This window comes from Tamandua tetradactyla, chromosome 18 (assembly GCF_023851605.1).
Source record: "Tamandua tetradactyla isolate mTamTet1 chromosome 18, mTamTet1.pri, whole genome shotgun sequence".
Classification (NCBI taxonomy): domain Eukaryota; kingdom Metazoa; phylum Chordata; class Mammalia; order Pilosa; family Myrmecophagidae; genus Tamandua; species Tamandua tetradactyla.
In genome coordinates, this window is record NC_135344.1 from 53,445,716 (window position 1) to 53,461,959 (window position 16,244).

The 16,244-nt window shown below is 35.7% G+C and overlaps 1 non-coding gene across 1 annotated transcript; it reads right to left on the reverse strand.

The window, feature by feature from the left end:
* Positions 1 to 15,161: 15,161 nt before the first annotated feature.
* On the reverse strand, positions 15,162 to 15,352 carry LOC143662838 (U2 spliceosomal RNA). Its single transcript, XR_013165608.1, has one exon. It is a non-coding gene; the product is annotated as a U2 spliceosomal RNA (small nuclear RNA).
* Positions 15,353 to 16,244: the final 892 nt, after the last annotated feature.

The following is a 16,244-nucleotide window of genomic DNA, read 5'->3' on the forward strand; positions in this document are numbered from 1 at the left end:
TAGTTCTGGCTTCCAGGCCACCTTTACTGGCAATCTGCTGAGGGTCTATTGGTGGCCCAGATCAAAGGATTCAATCTCTCCCCAGCTCCTGGGAAAGAATCTGCTTTCAAGTTTATTCATACTAATGCAGAATTCATTTCCTTCTCGTGCCTTCCATGTGTCCCAAAGCCACCAAAGGCACTTGGAACCACTCTAAATTTCCCTTCCGCCCAATATCTCTAACTTCTGCCTGTGCCCTCAGCTGGAAGAAAGTTCTTTTACAGGCTTATGTGACTACATCAGATCCACGTGGATAATCCAGAATAATCTTCCTGTTTTAAGGTCAACTGATTAGTTGCCTTAATCACACCAACAAGGTCCCCTTTGCCATATAACATAATCACAGGCATGACATGAGATGTCAAAGATCATGAGCCAGAATTCTGCCAATAACCCTCCTTCCTTTGTCCTCTATGCCCCAGACCCCTCTCAAATGCAAGTCGTATTGATTCCCTCACAATGTCCCCCCCTCCCCAAAATGCGATCACATGATAGCATCAACAACCCTCATCCCCTCCCCCAAAAAAACCCTCATTCTAATCCCATCAGCTCAAAACTCACAAATTTCATCTATAGCTGAATAACTCAAAGGTCCCAAAGGCCACAATCTAAAGCAACATGAATCTGGTCCAGATGAGGATCCCAGGCACAATCTGTCACCACCTACAGGCCTAGGAAACGCATGAAACAAGTTTTCTGCTCTCAATACTCCCAACGAACAATGGTGGGACAGATATAAGTTAATACTGGTATGGACATTGTGACTCAAAAGGGAGCAAATGAGGGTGGGCCACGGCGGCTCAGCAGGCAAGGAGGCTTGCCTGCCATGCCAGAGGACCCAGGTTCAATTCCTGGTGCCTGCCCATGTAAAAAGAAAGAAAAGGAGCAAATGAAAGGAACAGAAGATCCCAGGTCTAAAGCCATTTTGAAATCCAGCCAGGAAAACTCCTTTAAAATTCTAGGCCTGAGAGGAGTTCCCCAAATCTCAGGTCCACCCACTAAGTCAAGCTTCTTCCTTCATCTTAGGTAGCCTATGTTTGCAGCTGAGCAGTTTTGTCAATTTGCGTCCTGTCAGTAGAAGTTTTGAGGGTCAAGCAGCCTTTCCTTATTTCATATTCTTCTTGTCCTTTTCAGCTGAAATTTCTAAATTGATGACATTTCTGCTGATATAAAATTCTCAATAACTGTGTGGATTTGGCTTGAATTTCACAGAGGATCACACCATTAGACAAAAGATTCCCCTAAAAATTTTTCAGAGAGAATCCCTTATGCTGGTTTGAAGCTATGTACCCCAGAAAAGGCCGTGTTTTTTTTAAATCCATTCCTATGGGTACAGATCTATTATACTTTGGAATTTTTGATTAGGTTGTTTGAATTAAGATATGACCCAGCCCATTCAAGGTGAGTCATAATTCTTTATAAGAACATAAAAACCGAGAGCACTCAGAGAAGCCCCAGGGAAGTGAGAGACAACGACCCTCCCACAGAAGGTGAGAGAGGAAGCCTCTGAAGCCAGAAGCTGAAAGCAATGAAACCTGGGAGAGAAGGACAAACAGATGTTGGCCATGTGGCTTCTTATGTGACAGAGGTGTCCCAGATGCCAATGGCCTTTCTTCAGAGAAGGTATTGTCATGCTGATGCCTCAATTTGGACATTTTTGCAGCCTTAAAACTGCAAATTTGTAAGCTAATAAATCCTCATTAAAAATGCCAACCCATTTCTGGAATATAGCATTCTGGCAACTTTAGCAAACAGAAACATCTCTTCTTTACTTTTGACTTCTGCTGATGTGACAAGGAACAATATCCTCAAAATATCTAGAGGACCACTTGGTACATTGAGGAGATATATGAAACACAACTAAATATCTTCAGACCATCCTTTGCACGGCTGTCTACTCTGATTGAACTTTCCAAGGTGTTAGCAAACATTGTATGAAGCCACACACTCAGTTTATTTTGCATGTCATACTTTGTGAAGCAAGCTCTTAATTTTAGTGTCTTTTGCCATCTCAGTGGGGTCAGAAATGTCCAAATCATAACTTTCTTGTTCTTTTTTGTATAGCAATTCTTCCTTTAATTTCTCTCCCTCTTCTCCCATTTTACTATAAGCAAAAACTTAGACATTTTTTGAACTCTTATGAGCTAAATATCCAAGCTCTTGGTTAAGTTTTGCTTTCACATAACTGCAAGACAACTTTCTAAGTATTCTGCAGCTATAAGACAAGGATCCCATTTCCCACTACATCATAATATTTATATGTTCCATTTCCTTGAGAACTCGGTGTGCCAGCACCTTTAATATCCATATTTCTCCTTGCAGAAGAAATTATGAATCTCAAAGTTCTTCCTGCCTATTTCCACTACCCAATTCCAAAACCATTTCCACATTTTTTTGATATTTCTTGCAACAGGGCTTATCACCTCAATTCTGTCAGACATTTTTCACAAAGGTTCAATTCCTACAGAGTAAGCATTCCATTTAGATTTCCTTAGTTGGAGGATTAGCAAATAATTTGTGACAACTTTGATGTACTACAGTGTCTATAAAGAAAAATGATTTGTGAAGAAGAATAATGAGTCCTTCTAAGTAAACAAAGTATCTCAAAGAATTTTAAATTTATTTCATCAGTCTCATTTAACCAAAATCAAGCTTGACATTTTAAAATACCTATTTATTAAAACAGGTCTAAATGTGCTTTCACTTGGCAATTTGTTACTAAAGCTCTTGCTACTAATTGCAGTCAAAAAGAATGAAAACATATATTTTAAAAGAAAATCAGTGCAGTGAACTCTAACATAAACCATGGACTATAATTCATAGCACAATTACAAAAATGAGCTATCATCAATTGTAACAAAAGTTCCACATCAATGAAAGGTGTTAATAATAGGTTGGTATATAGAAATCCTGTATTTTATGCATGATTCCTCTTTAACTAATAAAAAAAATAAAAAAGAAAATCATGACTTATTTAAGTATAAGTAATTTGGATTTGGCATACCTAAATTAGTTAAAATTAATGAATGTTGCTTTCTTTTTTCATCTGAAATTTAGCATAAGATTTTAAAAGTAGTTTCAAACAATCTAAAATATCAAAGCATTTATTTAAGCTTTGTAATAGAAATAAGAGAACTAAGAAAAAGTCAATAATAATTTGTTCGAGATATCACAGAGATGCTCAAAGAAAGTAGGATAAATGACACCCAAGGGAAAGCATAAGGAAATATGATACTGCTTAATCTCTTTTACTTTTAGTAATAAGGAACCGAAAGATCAGAATTTTGTCCAAATGAGAGTTCAATAGCATTTCATTCCCCAGGAAAAAATGGAGTTCAGTAAATAAGTCCTGAAGTCAAGAATTTCAAAGGTAGCCTAGTTTTAAAACTCTAAAGATAAAATCCTTGTGGTGTTAGTTCTAAAGAAAGTCACCTTAATTTTTGGAGATTTAGCATCTTTGAGGCAGGATTTCTAAACTGGTTTCAGCTAATAACAGGACTGCCTGATATATGGAGATATGTAACTTTAGGGATTAAAACTATAATTAAATGGACTGATACATCTGAGAAACATTATATACAAAGAGTTTTAGCAATTTAAAATAGATTTTTTTCTTTCTAATCACATTGGAATATAACAGAAGATTTCAGATAATGACTTTAAATGATCATCTACAAAATCAAGTCATATCTTTAATCTTTAAAATGGAAATTAGATAACTAAAAATAGCAAAGCGTTACATGCAGTTATGCAAATAAAGTGGGATATATGATGTCCAATGTAAAACATGGGAACATATGTAAAATGTGGATAATATATTCAAAATCCACCATATATAAACTACAGAAATGGTTGTTTTCCTTTATGCTACAAATTTATAGTCCACTATGTGATATAAATGTATATGTGTGTGTATGTATGTGCAACATGTTTGTATACACAATTCCAATTTTTTATCTGACCTTCAATCTGATTTTTCTAATTTATGTATGTATTATCTTACTACTTCTGAAATTTTAGATGCTCCAATTTTGTTTTGCTAAAACAAACTGTAAAATCAGTCTATGGCTTTCAGAGTGTATCACAGAGATTTAGTTGCTATAGGCTATCACACTTCATTTTTAATATATTTATTCATATCTGAGTTATTAATCTTTTATAGGCATATGAAAATATATTATTATAAAGGAAAACCTCATTTTATACTGCTTCACTTAATTGTGCTTCACAGATACTGCATTTTCTGCAAATTGAAAGTGTGTGGCAAGCCTATGATTTTCCCCATAGCATGTCCTCACTTTGTGTCTCTGTGCCACATTTTGGTAATTCTTGCAATATTACAAACTTTATCATTATTATTACATGTGTTATGGTGATCTATGATTAGTCATTTTTGGTGTTAATATTGTAATTGTTTTGGGGTGCCATGAACTGTACCCATATAAGATGGCAAACTTAATTAATAAATGTTATAATGTGTTCTGACTGTTTAGAACCAGTCAGCCATCTCCCCCATCTCTTTCCTCAGCTAGGGCCTCCCTATTCCCTGAGACACTGCAATATTGTAATTAAGACAATCAACAACCCTACAATGGCCTCTAAGTGATCAATGAAAGGAAGAGTCACATGTCTCTCACTTCAGATCGAAAGTTAGTGATGATTAAAGCTTAACGAAGGAGGCATGAAGGCTAGGCCTTTTGTGCCAAACAGTTATCCGAGTTGTGAATGCAAAGGAAAAGCTCTTGAATAAAATTAAAAATACTACTCCAATGAACATCCGAATGATAATGCAAAACTGCCTTATTGCTGGTATCGAGAAAATTTCAATGGTCTGGATAGATCAAACCAACCACAATATTCCCTTAAACCAAAGCCTAATCCAGAGAAAGGTCCTAACTTTCTTCAATTCTATGACAGCTGAAAGAGATGAGGTTTGTTCGTGAGATTTAATGAGAGAAACTATCTCCATAGCATAAAAATGCAAGGAGAAGCTGCAAGTGCAGAAGTAGAAGCTCAGCAAGTTATCCAGAAGATCTAGCTAAGATAATTAATGAAGGTGGCTTCACTGAACAATAGCTTTTCAATATAAACAAAACAGTCAAATTGCCAATGCTTGTCTTCAAAGCTTCAAAGGACAGTCTAGCTCTCTTATTAGGAGTTAATACCACTGGTTACTGTAAGTTGAAGCCAATGCTCATTTACCATTCTGAAATCCTCAGGCCCTTAGGAATTGTGCTAAATCTACTCTGCCTGTGCTCTGTAAATGGAACAGCAAAACCTGGATGACGTAAAATATGCTTGCAAGATGGTTTACTGAATATTTCAAGCCCACTGTTGAGACCTATTGCTAGAAAAGAAGATTCCTTTCAAAATATGACTGCTCATTGACAATGTGCCTCATCACTCAAGAGCTCTGATGGGGATGTACGATGAGATTCATACTGTTTTCATGCTACTAACACAACGTCAATTCTGCAGTATGGATCGGGGAGTAATTTCAAATTTAAAGTCTTATTAGTTAAAAAATACACTTCATAAAACTTTAGTTTCCATAAACAGTGATTCCTTTGATGGATCTGGGCAAAGTCAGTTGAGCACCTTCTGGAAAGTCTTCACCATTCTGGATACCATTAAGAACACTCATGCTTCATGGGAGGAGGTAAAAGTATGATCATTAACAAAAATTTGGAAGAAGTTGATCCCAACCCTCGTGGATGACACTGATGGGATCAGAACTTTGGAAGTAAGTGCAGATGTGACTTACTTAGAATTAGAGAATTAGAATGAGAAGTGGAGCCTGAAGATGTGACTGAATGGCTGCCTTCTCATGATAAAACTAGAACAGATGAATTGCTGTTTCTTATGGATGCGGAAAGAAAGCTGTTTCTTGAGATAGAAAACTACTCCTGGTGAAGATGATGTGAACAATGCTGAAATGTCCAAAGGGTGTTAGAATATTACATAAACTTAGTTGGTAAAGCAGCAGCAGGGTTTGAGAGATTGACTTCAAATTTGAAAGAGGTTCTGTGGATAAATTTTATCAAACAGTATATTAGTTAGGGTTCTCTAGAGAAACAGAATCAACAGGGAACACTTGCAAATATAAAATTTATACAAGTGTCTCACGTGACTGCAGGAATGCAGAGTCCAAAATCCACAGGGAAAGCTGTGAAGCCGATGACGCCGATGGAGGGTCTGGATGAACTCCACAGGAGAGGCTCACCAGACGAAGCAGGAATGAGACCCGTCTCCTCTGAGTCCTCCTTAAAAGGCTTCCCATGATTAGATTTAGCATCACTAATTGTAGAAGACACTCCCCTTTGGCTGATTACAAATGGAATCAGCTGTGGATGCAGCTGACGTGATCATGACTTAATCCTATGAAATGTCCTCATTGCAACAGACAGGCCAGTACTTGCCCAATCAGATAAACAGCTACCACAACTTGGCCAAGTTGGCACGTGTCCCTAACCATGACAAACAGCATCACATGCTACCAAGAAATCTTTCATGTCAAGAAGAGTCGGTTGATGCAGCACACTTCATTGTTGTTGTATTTTGAGAAATTTCCACAGAAACCCCAATTTTCAGCAACCACCAACCTCATTAGCACTTGGCCATCAACATTGAGACAACATCCTCCAGCTGCAAAAAGTGTATGCTTCACTGAAGGATCAGATAATGCATAGCATTTTTTAATGGTAAAGTATTTTTTAATTAAGGTATGTACAACACTGTCTTTTTAGACATAATGTTATTTCAAACTTAATAGACTACAGCATTGGTGTGCTGGTCTGAATCTGTGGTGGACCCCAGAAAAGCCATGTCCTTTGATCTTCATTCAATATTGCTGGGTGGGAGCATTTTGATTGGTTCCCTGAAGATGTGACCCACCCAATTGCGGGTGGTGGCTTTTGATTGGATGATTTCCATGGGGGTGTGTCTCCACCCACTGAAGGTGGAATTGCTTACTGGAATACTTTAAAAGAGGGAATATTTTGGAGAGAGTCCCTTTTGGCAGAGCCACGAGAAAGCCAGCAGATACCGCCATGTTCGCCATGTGCCCTTCCAACTGAGAGAGAAGCGTTGAACTTCACTTGCTTTCCTGAACCAAGGTATCTTTCCCTGGATGGATGCCTTTGATTGGACATTTCTATAGAATTGTTTCAATTGGGACATTTTTTCAGCCTTATAACTGTAAACTAGCATCTGATTAAATCCCCCTTTTAAAAAGCCATTCTATTTCTGGTATGTTGTATTCTGGCAGCTAGCAAACTAGAACAATAGGGCACTGGGAAATGAAAAAATTCCTGTGACTCACTTTATTGCAAGACTTGTTACAGTGTGGTGATCCAAAACCGAACCTGCAATATCTCCAAGGTGTGCCTGTACTAAAATTATCCTAATACAATATTGCCCCTGAGACCAATATATATTGATGAGCTGGAAAAGAAAGGAACTGAACAAAAGGAAGCTTCACTGAAATATCGTTTAAGGAAAAAAATAGAGAAAATGTAACTTGAACAACTACGTGATCCCCCCCAATTTCATATGTTTAAAGCCTCAAAAATAATATTGACTCAAAGGAGAGACACTCACTCTGGAGTTCCATTAGAAAAAGAAAAGGAATTCATTATGAAACATATCTGACTAGAATAGAACAGCAAACCAGGCAGGAATATGCCAACCTAGATCCCAGTGATAATGACAATGGTGATAATTAATTCCATGTGCAGTGTTCAGTGTTTTCCTACCTGACAAGACAGCAGCAACAATACTTATACTTGCAGAGAGAAATTAGGGCCAAGAGAGTTCACCCTTGAACTACCTACCTAATGTGCCATGTGAAGCGTGTGCTTTTTGTAATGAACACAGTAATCAGAGCAAGGCAGGTCTTCAACAAGAATGAAAGTCAATAAACAGAAAAGATTTAAATACATTTTGAAAAATTGGCACAATCTCACATTTCCAATACTTCTTTGTTTTCTAGCGAGTTTGTTTTGTGTTATTTATGCAGGGTATTTTCACCTTGAATGGTGTGAGAAGATTTCGTATTTTAGAAATGGCATTGTTGCATATTCTTAAGCCACTGGAAGATTAGTATGTTAATAGATGAAATAGAACTGAAATATTTTAATCCAGAATACTGGGGGGGAAACTGCTCAGATATGTGCCATTAAAGATGTCAAAATGATAACAGGAAATCAAATTTTCAAATAGAAGTTTGAAAATATCTAATGGCCATTATTTAACAGAGGCTTCCTTCTTTCTGCTACTGACATAATGTAATGATAATATAATTCTTTATAATTCTTTCTGATACTAATATAATATAGTTCTAAATTCCATGTACATGCAAGTACAATAGATTAACATCAATAATTATGGTTTTGCATCCTTTTTCTGCCATTTGTTACATTTTTAACCTAGGATATAACTTTTCTGGGCCTCAGTTATAAATTTGGTAATAAAATCACATCTAATTTATAGTGTTATTATGAAGATAAAGAGGGATACTGTAAATGTGTGTTTTTTTTTTAAGAATTATGATGTTCCATAAAATAGTAGGTATTTTGATGTGCATGGACAAGCATGTTTGGGAACGTTAGGGAAGTAAGATAATAATGACAAATTGACTGAAACAAGTATAAGTTGTCCTTAAAAAGGGTATATTGATACAAAACTATTGTAACCTTGATAGAGGCTGATTAAAACATTCACTCTGGGATTTGATAAGGGCCAGTGTGTAAATAATTATATATCAAATTGTTTATTTTTGGCACCCACATTTCTCTCATATTGTTTCCTGTCACTGGGATTATGCAAATGAAGGGAATCATTCAAGGATGTCATCTTTACTCTTACTGCTCACCTAAGCCAGACACTATTCAGGCCCATCTGTTCACAGGTTCTCTGCCACGATATGAAAAACAACTGTGGGCTGTGAGGTGACACAGTAATTAACCTTGTAAATGACATTAGTATCACAAATGAAACCAACACTTGAGTTTGTGACTTTAGTCAATTAGCAGCAATTAATCTTAACTGCTTTGCATAATCCCCCTTTAATAATTTATAATTTATTCAATAGTGGATTCTGTAAAATCACTGGGCTTTGTCCCACTCTTCTTGTTGTTTAGCTTTCTCTCTCTCTTATAATGTGCTTTGCAAATATCATTCTTTATGACTAAAACAATTATTTTTTCCCTTATGAATTATTAATTTTTGTATAACCATAATGGTTGCTCAGTATCCATTGAATGATAGTTATAAATATTTTAACTTTGTGCTAGCCTTATATTAACTTGAATCCCTTATCAAACTCAATGAGCTAAAGTGACATCATCAACTGGCAATGTAAGACATCCCCTAGAAAAATCTTCCCTCAGAATCCACTTATACTGTACAAATCCCACTTGCTTAAAATCCAAAGAGTGAAAGAGACTTAAGAAAACCTCCACAGATGCTAAAGCAAAGAAAAAGAGAAATAATTTCCAGCATTAAGTAGGAGATTTTCTTCCCAGGTCCATCAGTGCAGACCCTTTCTCCTCACTGGGTCCCATTAAGCTTGGTTTCATGCAGAGACACACAACTTAGTCCCTCCTGTTGCAAATGCATAATATAGAGCTGCTCACAGCTAGGGGTTAGAAACCCACACATAATCAGTCACAGAGATCCAAATGTGCAGAGGTCAAGGGTGGAGTACAAGCCAATGAGGAGTGCTACATATTAAAGGGCCTTCAGGGAGAATAAAAAACATAGACTATGGCAGAATTGTTAGCAATATGTACACTCACTCAATCCAGTCTCTGCTGGATAACTTAAATGCAAAATGGACCTTTCTGGATTGACCCCATCTTTGTCCCCAGAGTGGGAAACACTAAAGGGGATGAAACTGGAGGTGGAAAAGCTTCTTAGATGAAGAGGGTACTGGGGTGGGGAGTGAGCTGTTGTAAGATAGATCTTTCCCAGAGCTGAAAAGTGTAAGGAAAAAGGGCACTGAATGATGTAGAGAAATTTAAACAAATAATAGAAGCTTAGGAAAAAAATTCTGTTTCAAAAACAGAGAGTTCAAGTTCTCAGGAAAAGGAACAGTGGAAAGGAAGCTTCTTCCAGAAGGAGAAACAATTGCACAAAATGCAACATGCAATTTTTAAAATTGCCCTGCATATCCAGGGCCAGAAAAAATTAAAATGAGCTGAGAAAATCTGAGCACTTAAACACAGGCCCCTCTAAACTTTCAGAATAAGTTGGTAAGAGCATCAAAGAACCTTAACACAAAGTCGGTTGACAATAAAACTGTAGACAAGAGAAAGAAACTGACCCTCAGAATTAATACATCAAAATAATCAGATGATCAGATATCAGAAAAAGCTACAAGCCATACTAAGAAAGAGGAAGATATGGGTCAGTTAAGAAAACAAATTTAAACTTCAGAGGAGACACTGAATTTGTAACAACTAATCAAAGCAATTCAAAAACATCTCCTAAATCAATTCAAAGAGATGAAGGAAAAATGGACATAGAGCTAAAGGATATTAAGAACACAATGATTGGGTATAAAGAAGAATTTGAAAGTATTAAAAAGACACAGGGAACAACAACAGCAGATTTAAATAGACAGAACTAAAAATCAGTGAACCGGAATACAGGACAATTGAAATCATACAGTCAGAAGAACAGATAGAGAAAAGAATAGAAAAAAAATTGAGTGGTGTCTCAGGGCTTTGAGTGATGGCATGAAGTATACAAATATTTGTGGCATGTGTCTCAGAAGGAGAAGAGAAGGGAGAGCGGTAGAAAGAATATTTGAGGATATAATGGCTGAAAATTTCTCAACTCTTTTGAAACACATAAATACCTATATCTAAGAAGTGCAATGGACTCCAAACAGAAGAAAAACCTGATCGATCCACTCCAAGACACATGCTAATCAGAGTGTTAAATGTGAAAGATAAAAAGAGAATTCTGAAAGCAGCAAGAAAAAAAATGATATTTCACAAACAAGGGGTCCTCAATAAAACTGAATATTGATTTCTCATCAGAATTCAGGCAGGCAAACGGCACTGGTACAATATATTTAAGGGGCTGAGAGAGAAAAACTGCCAGGCAAGAATTCTTTATCCAGGAACAGTGTACTTCAAAATGAGGGAAAATTTTAAATATTTGCTATAAACAGAAACTGAGAGAGTTTGTTGACAAAAACCTGCCTTGTAAGAATTACAAATGGAAGTTCTGTAGTTAGAAAGGAAAAGACAGGAGAGAGAGGCGTGGATTAGTGTGAAAAAATAGGTCTTCAGTAAAGGTAACTAATATGGTAAATGCAAAATCTAGTAGTACTGTATCATCAATATGCAACCCTCCTCTTTAATTCTTATAAGAGTCGGAATACAATTGAACAAGAAAAATATGTATGTCCAGATAATGGACACGCAAAATATAATTTGGTAAAATGGGACAAAAGCAACATAAAAAGGAAAAACAGAGGGATATCGGCACAGAGAATGCTAATGCTATGGAAGTTAAGTTGGCATGTCTTCAAGTTAGTAGCTAGAGCTGTAGGCTTTGTAATACAAACCCAAGGGTTACCAAAAAGAAAGTATTTCAAAAATATACAGGAACAAAAAGGAGAAAGGCAATCAGATACATCATAAAATAGCAACTATACAGAAAAGGAGGTTGCAATAAAGGTAAAAAGAGACAAAAATAGGATATGACATTTAAAGACAAAAGGACAAGGCAGGCCACAGTGGCTCAGTGGCAGAGTTCTCACCTGCCATGCTGGAGACTCAGGTTCAATTCCCAGTGCCTGCCCATGCCAAAGAAAAAGGACAAAATAGCTGAAGTATTGTTATACAGCAGCATTATATGTTAGTGGATTAAATGCCATAATCAAAGACACAGATTGGAAGAATGGATAAAAAGGTATGATCCAACTCCATTTTGTTTACAAGAGACTCATTTTACATGCAAAGACACAATTAGATTTAAAAAGACAGAATGGAAAAAAAATTTCTTTCAAATACTATCTGAAAAAGAGCTGAGGTAGCTATACTAATTTTGGACAAATAGATTTTAAGTCAAAAGTTATTACAAGAGACAGAAAAGGGCACTTACATATTAATAAAGGAATAAAAGTGACAAAAAATAATCACCAAGAAATTTTTAAAATCACCAAAAAATAAAAGTGATAAACATTTATGCATCTAACCATGGTGCTCCAAAATACATGAGGCAAACAAACACTGGCAAAACTAAAGGGAAAATGAAAAGAAAACCCCAAGACAGGATGGCTTCATGGATGAATTCCAAGAAGAATATCAGTCCTGCTCAAACTCTTCAAAAATTTTAACAGGAAGAAACACTACCTAATTCACTCTATGAGGCCATCTTATTACTTTAATACCAAAGCCAGATAATGTTATGACAAGTAAAGACTATTACAGACCAACTTCTGAGTATAAACACAAAAACTCTTCACAAAAACTTGCAAATAGAATCCAACAATACATTAAAAGAATTGTATACCGTGACCATGTAGGTTATATGCAAGTTATGCAAAGTTGGTTCAACATAAGAAAATCAATTACTGGAATAAACCACATTAACAAAATGAAGAGGAAAACACGGGATAATCTCAATGGACGCAGAAAAGCTATTTGACAACATCCAGCATACCTTCTTGATAAATACATTTAGAAAAATAGGAAGAGAAGGAAACTTCCTCAACATAATAAAGAGTGTACATGAGAAACCCACAACTAACAGCATACCCAAAAGTTAAAGACTGAAAGCTTTCCCTCTAAGATCTGAAACAAGACAAGGGTGCCCACTGTCACCACATTATTCAATATCGTTCTGGAAGTTCTAGCCAGAGCAGTTAGGAATGAAAAAGAAATAGACATATAGAACAATGGAATAAATTGAGAGTTCAGAATTAGACTTTTACGCCTATGGCCACTTGATTTTTAACAGGGCTTTCAAGTCCACACAATTGGAAAAGTAGAGTCTTTTCAGCCAATGGTGCTAGGACGACTGGACATCCATAAGGAAAAGGAAAAAGGACTCCTATCTCACACAATGAACTCAAAATGGAGCAAACACCTAAATAAAAAAAAGAATCAGGACTATAAAAGTACTTGAAGAAAATGTAGAGGAGCATCTTCAGCTTTTGTGTTAGGCAATGGTTTCTTAGATTTTGCACCCAAAGTACAAGCAACAAAATAAAATTAAAAAAAATAATAAATGGGCCTTCATCAAAATTAAAAACTTTCTTTAGTGCAGCACAGGGCTCTGTCACAAAACTGGAAAGACAACCTACACAATGGGAGAAAAAATTTTGAAACCACATATCCAATAAGGGTTTACTATCCAGAAAATATAAAGAAACCATTCAACTCAACAATAAAAAGACAAAGAACCCAATTTAAAAATGGGCAAAAGACTGAATATATGTCTCTCCAAAGACAATATACAAATGGCAGAATAGCACATAAAAAGATGCTCAACATCATTATCAGGGAAATGCAAATCAAAACCACCATGAGATACCATTCAAAACCCACTTAGAATGGCTACTATTACAAACACAGAAAACTATAAGCACTTGAGAGGATGTGTAAAAATAGAATCACTCATCCATTTTTTATAGGAATATAAATTATGGTATAGCTGTTGTGGAAGACAGTATAGCAGTTCTTTAAAAAGCTAAGTACAGAATTGTACCTCTACCAGGTATAATCCCCAAAAAGTGAAGGCATGGATTTAAAAAATTAGCTGCACACCAATGTACATAGCAGCCTTCACAATTCACAATTGCCAAAAGATGGAAGCAACTCAAGTGTCCATCACTGGATGAATGGATAACATAGTATATACATATGATGGAATATTATTCACCATTAAAAAGGAGTGCCATTTTGATTCACGTGACAACATGGATAAACCTTAAAGACATTATTTTCAGTGAACTAAGCCAGGCACAAACGGAAAAATATTGTATGATCTCACTGATGTGAAATAATTAGAATAAACAAACTCATGGAGTCAGAATCTAGGCTATAGGTTATCAGGGGCTGTGTTGGGGTAAGGAATGGGGAGTCAGTGCTTAAATTGTACAGAATTTCTATTTTGTTTGAATATAAAGCTTTGGAAATGGATGGCACAATGATGGTTGTGCAACATTGTGAGGGTAATTAAAATCATTTAATGCTATATGTGAATATGGCTGAAAGAGGAAATTTTATGTCATATATTGCTACCTAGAATAAAAAGTAAAAGATAAGAACGTCACAGCACAGTGAATCCTATAGTAAATAATGAAGTATAATCAATTTTACAATTATAAAAATAATTTTTCATGAATTATAACAAATATGCTGCACTAATTCAAGGTGTTAATGACAGGATGGTACACTGGGAAAAAATGCACCCTAATGTAAACTATGTATTATAGTTAATGATACAATTATAATATTTTCATCAATTGTTACAAAGGTGCCACAGTAACACAAATTATTAATAATGAGGGGGTGTTGCTACATGCAAATGCTGTATTTTTTGCATGATTTTTCTATAAACATAAAACTTATCTATTAAAAACAAAAAACAATGATGATTCTGAAACATTAAAAAAAATTTGAGGAATACTGTTTTAATTAAGTACACTTGTTTTTTTAATTTTGTTAATGGAAAATATTAAAAAATAAATGAAAAGTTGTAGAATTGAAAATTTTAATAAATGGCATGAAAACAAAGGATAGTATTAAGAATAGATTAAAAACAAGACAGAATTAGTGAACATGAATTAGTGAATTTGAATGTGAATTACTGAATTTGTGTATGTTTGAAAATTTACATTATAAAAAATATATATATGAGCTGAAAAAGTCATTTCAATTAAACTATAACAATGGAACAGAATAAGGAAAAACACATTTTCAAAAACAGAAATATTGAGAAACGTTTTGACAATCACACCCATATTAAAGGAAATGTTTACAGGTATTCTTCATTCTGAATGAGCTATATTGCAAATGTAGGAAGGGAAGACATTGTAAATAACAAAAATGAAATCTAAAGAAATTTTTTTTTTAATTTTTATACATTTATTGTTCCCCCAAAGGGGGTGCACCGTTCCTGGAGGTACTGCAATACCAGGTTGATGCGTGGAGTGGACGGAGCAAGCTCCTATTCCATCTCCCAACTCCAAAAATCCATTTAATATATTGTCCTCGGATAGAGGATTTATCAGATATTAAACTGATAAGAACAGATGCTACGCTTGATCTTAGCCAAAAGGCCGAGAAGCAATAAAGACATTTTTTTTTTGGAATCTTGGTGAGAAATATTTACAGATACAAGAAACTCAATATACCCCAGGCAACTTAAAGACAAAGAACATGACACTGGGACACATCAGAGTTAATCTGCAAAAAAGTAAAATGTAGAGAAAATCTTGACCACAACCAGAGGATAAAAAATTAACAATTGATGTACAGAGAGAGGCAAGGCAAAAGAGCAACGTGGGGAGAGGTGGAATTTAGGTAGTCCTCTAGACATCTTTCTTTTTTATTTTATTTCATTTTTACTTCAATTTTTCTTCTTCTTTGAAGAAATGGAAATATCTCCAAATAGGATTATACTAAGAGCCATTGATTATTTACTTAGGATGGATTTTATGGCATGTGTGTGTTTGAATATAACTGTTTAAAAATAAACAGAAAGATAAGAGTGCTGAAGAAAATATGGGGGGGGGGGAGAGAGAGAGAGAGAGAGCGAGAGAGAGAGAGAGATGTACCAATGCACTGGTTGTTGGGAGGTAGAACGATGCAGCCACTCTGGAGGGCAGAGTGGTGCTTCCACAGGAGGCTAAGTGTACACTTGCCATACAATCACACAACCCTGTTATTAGTTATATAACTAGGAAGAAGTGAAAGCAAGGACAGGAATGGACATTTGCACGCTGTTGCTTATTGTCAGCAGTATTCTTGCAATGGATGGAGGTGGTCTAAGGGTACTTGCAATGAATGGAGGTGGCCTAAGCATACATCAATTGACTAATGAAAGGGCAAACTGTCATGTACCTATACCATGGAATATTGAATGGCTGCAAGAAGGAATGAAGTTGTGAGGCATGCAACTAGGTGAATGAAACTTGAGGACATAATGTTGAGTGAAATAAACCAAAAACAAAAGCAAAAGTA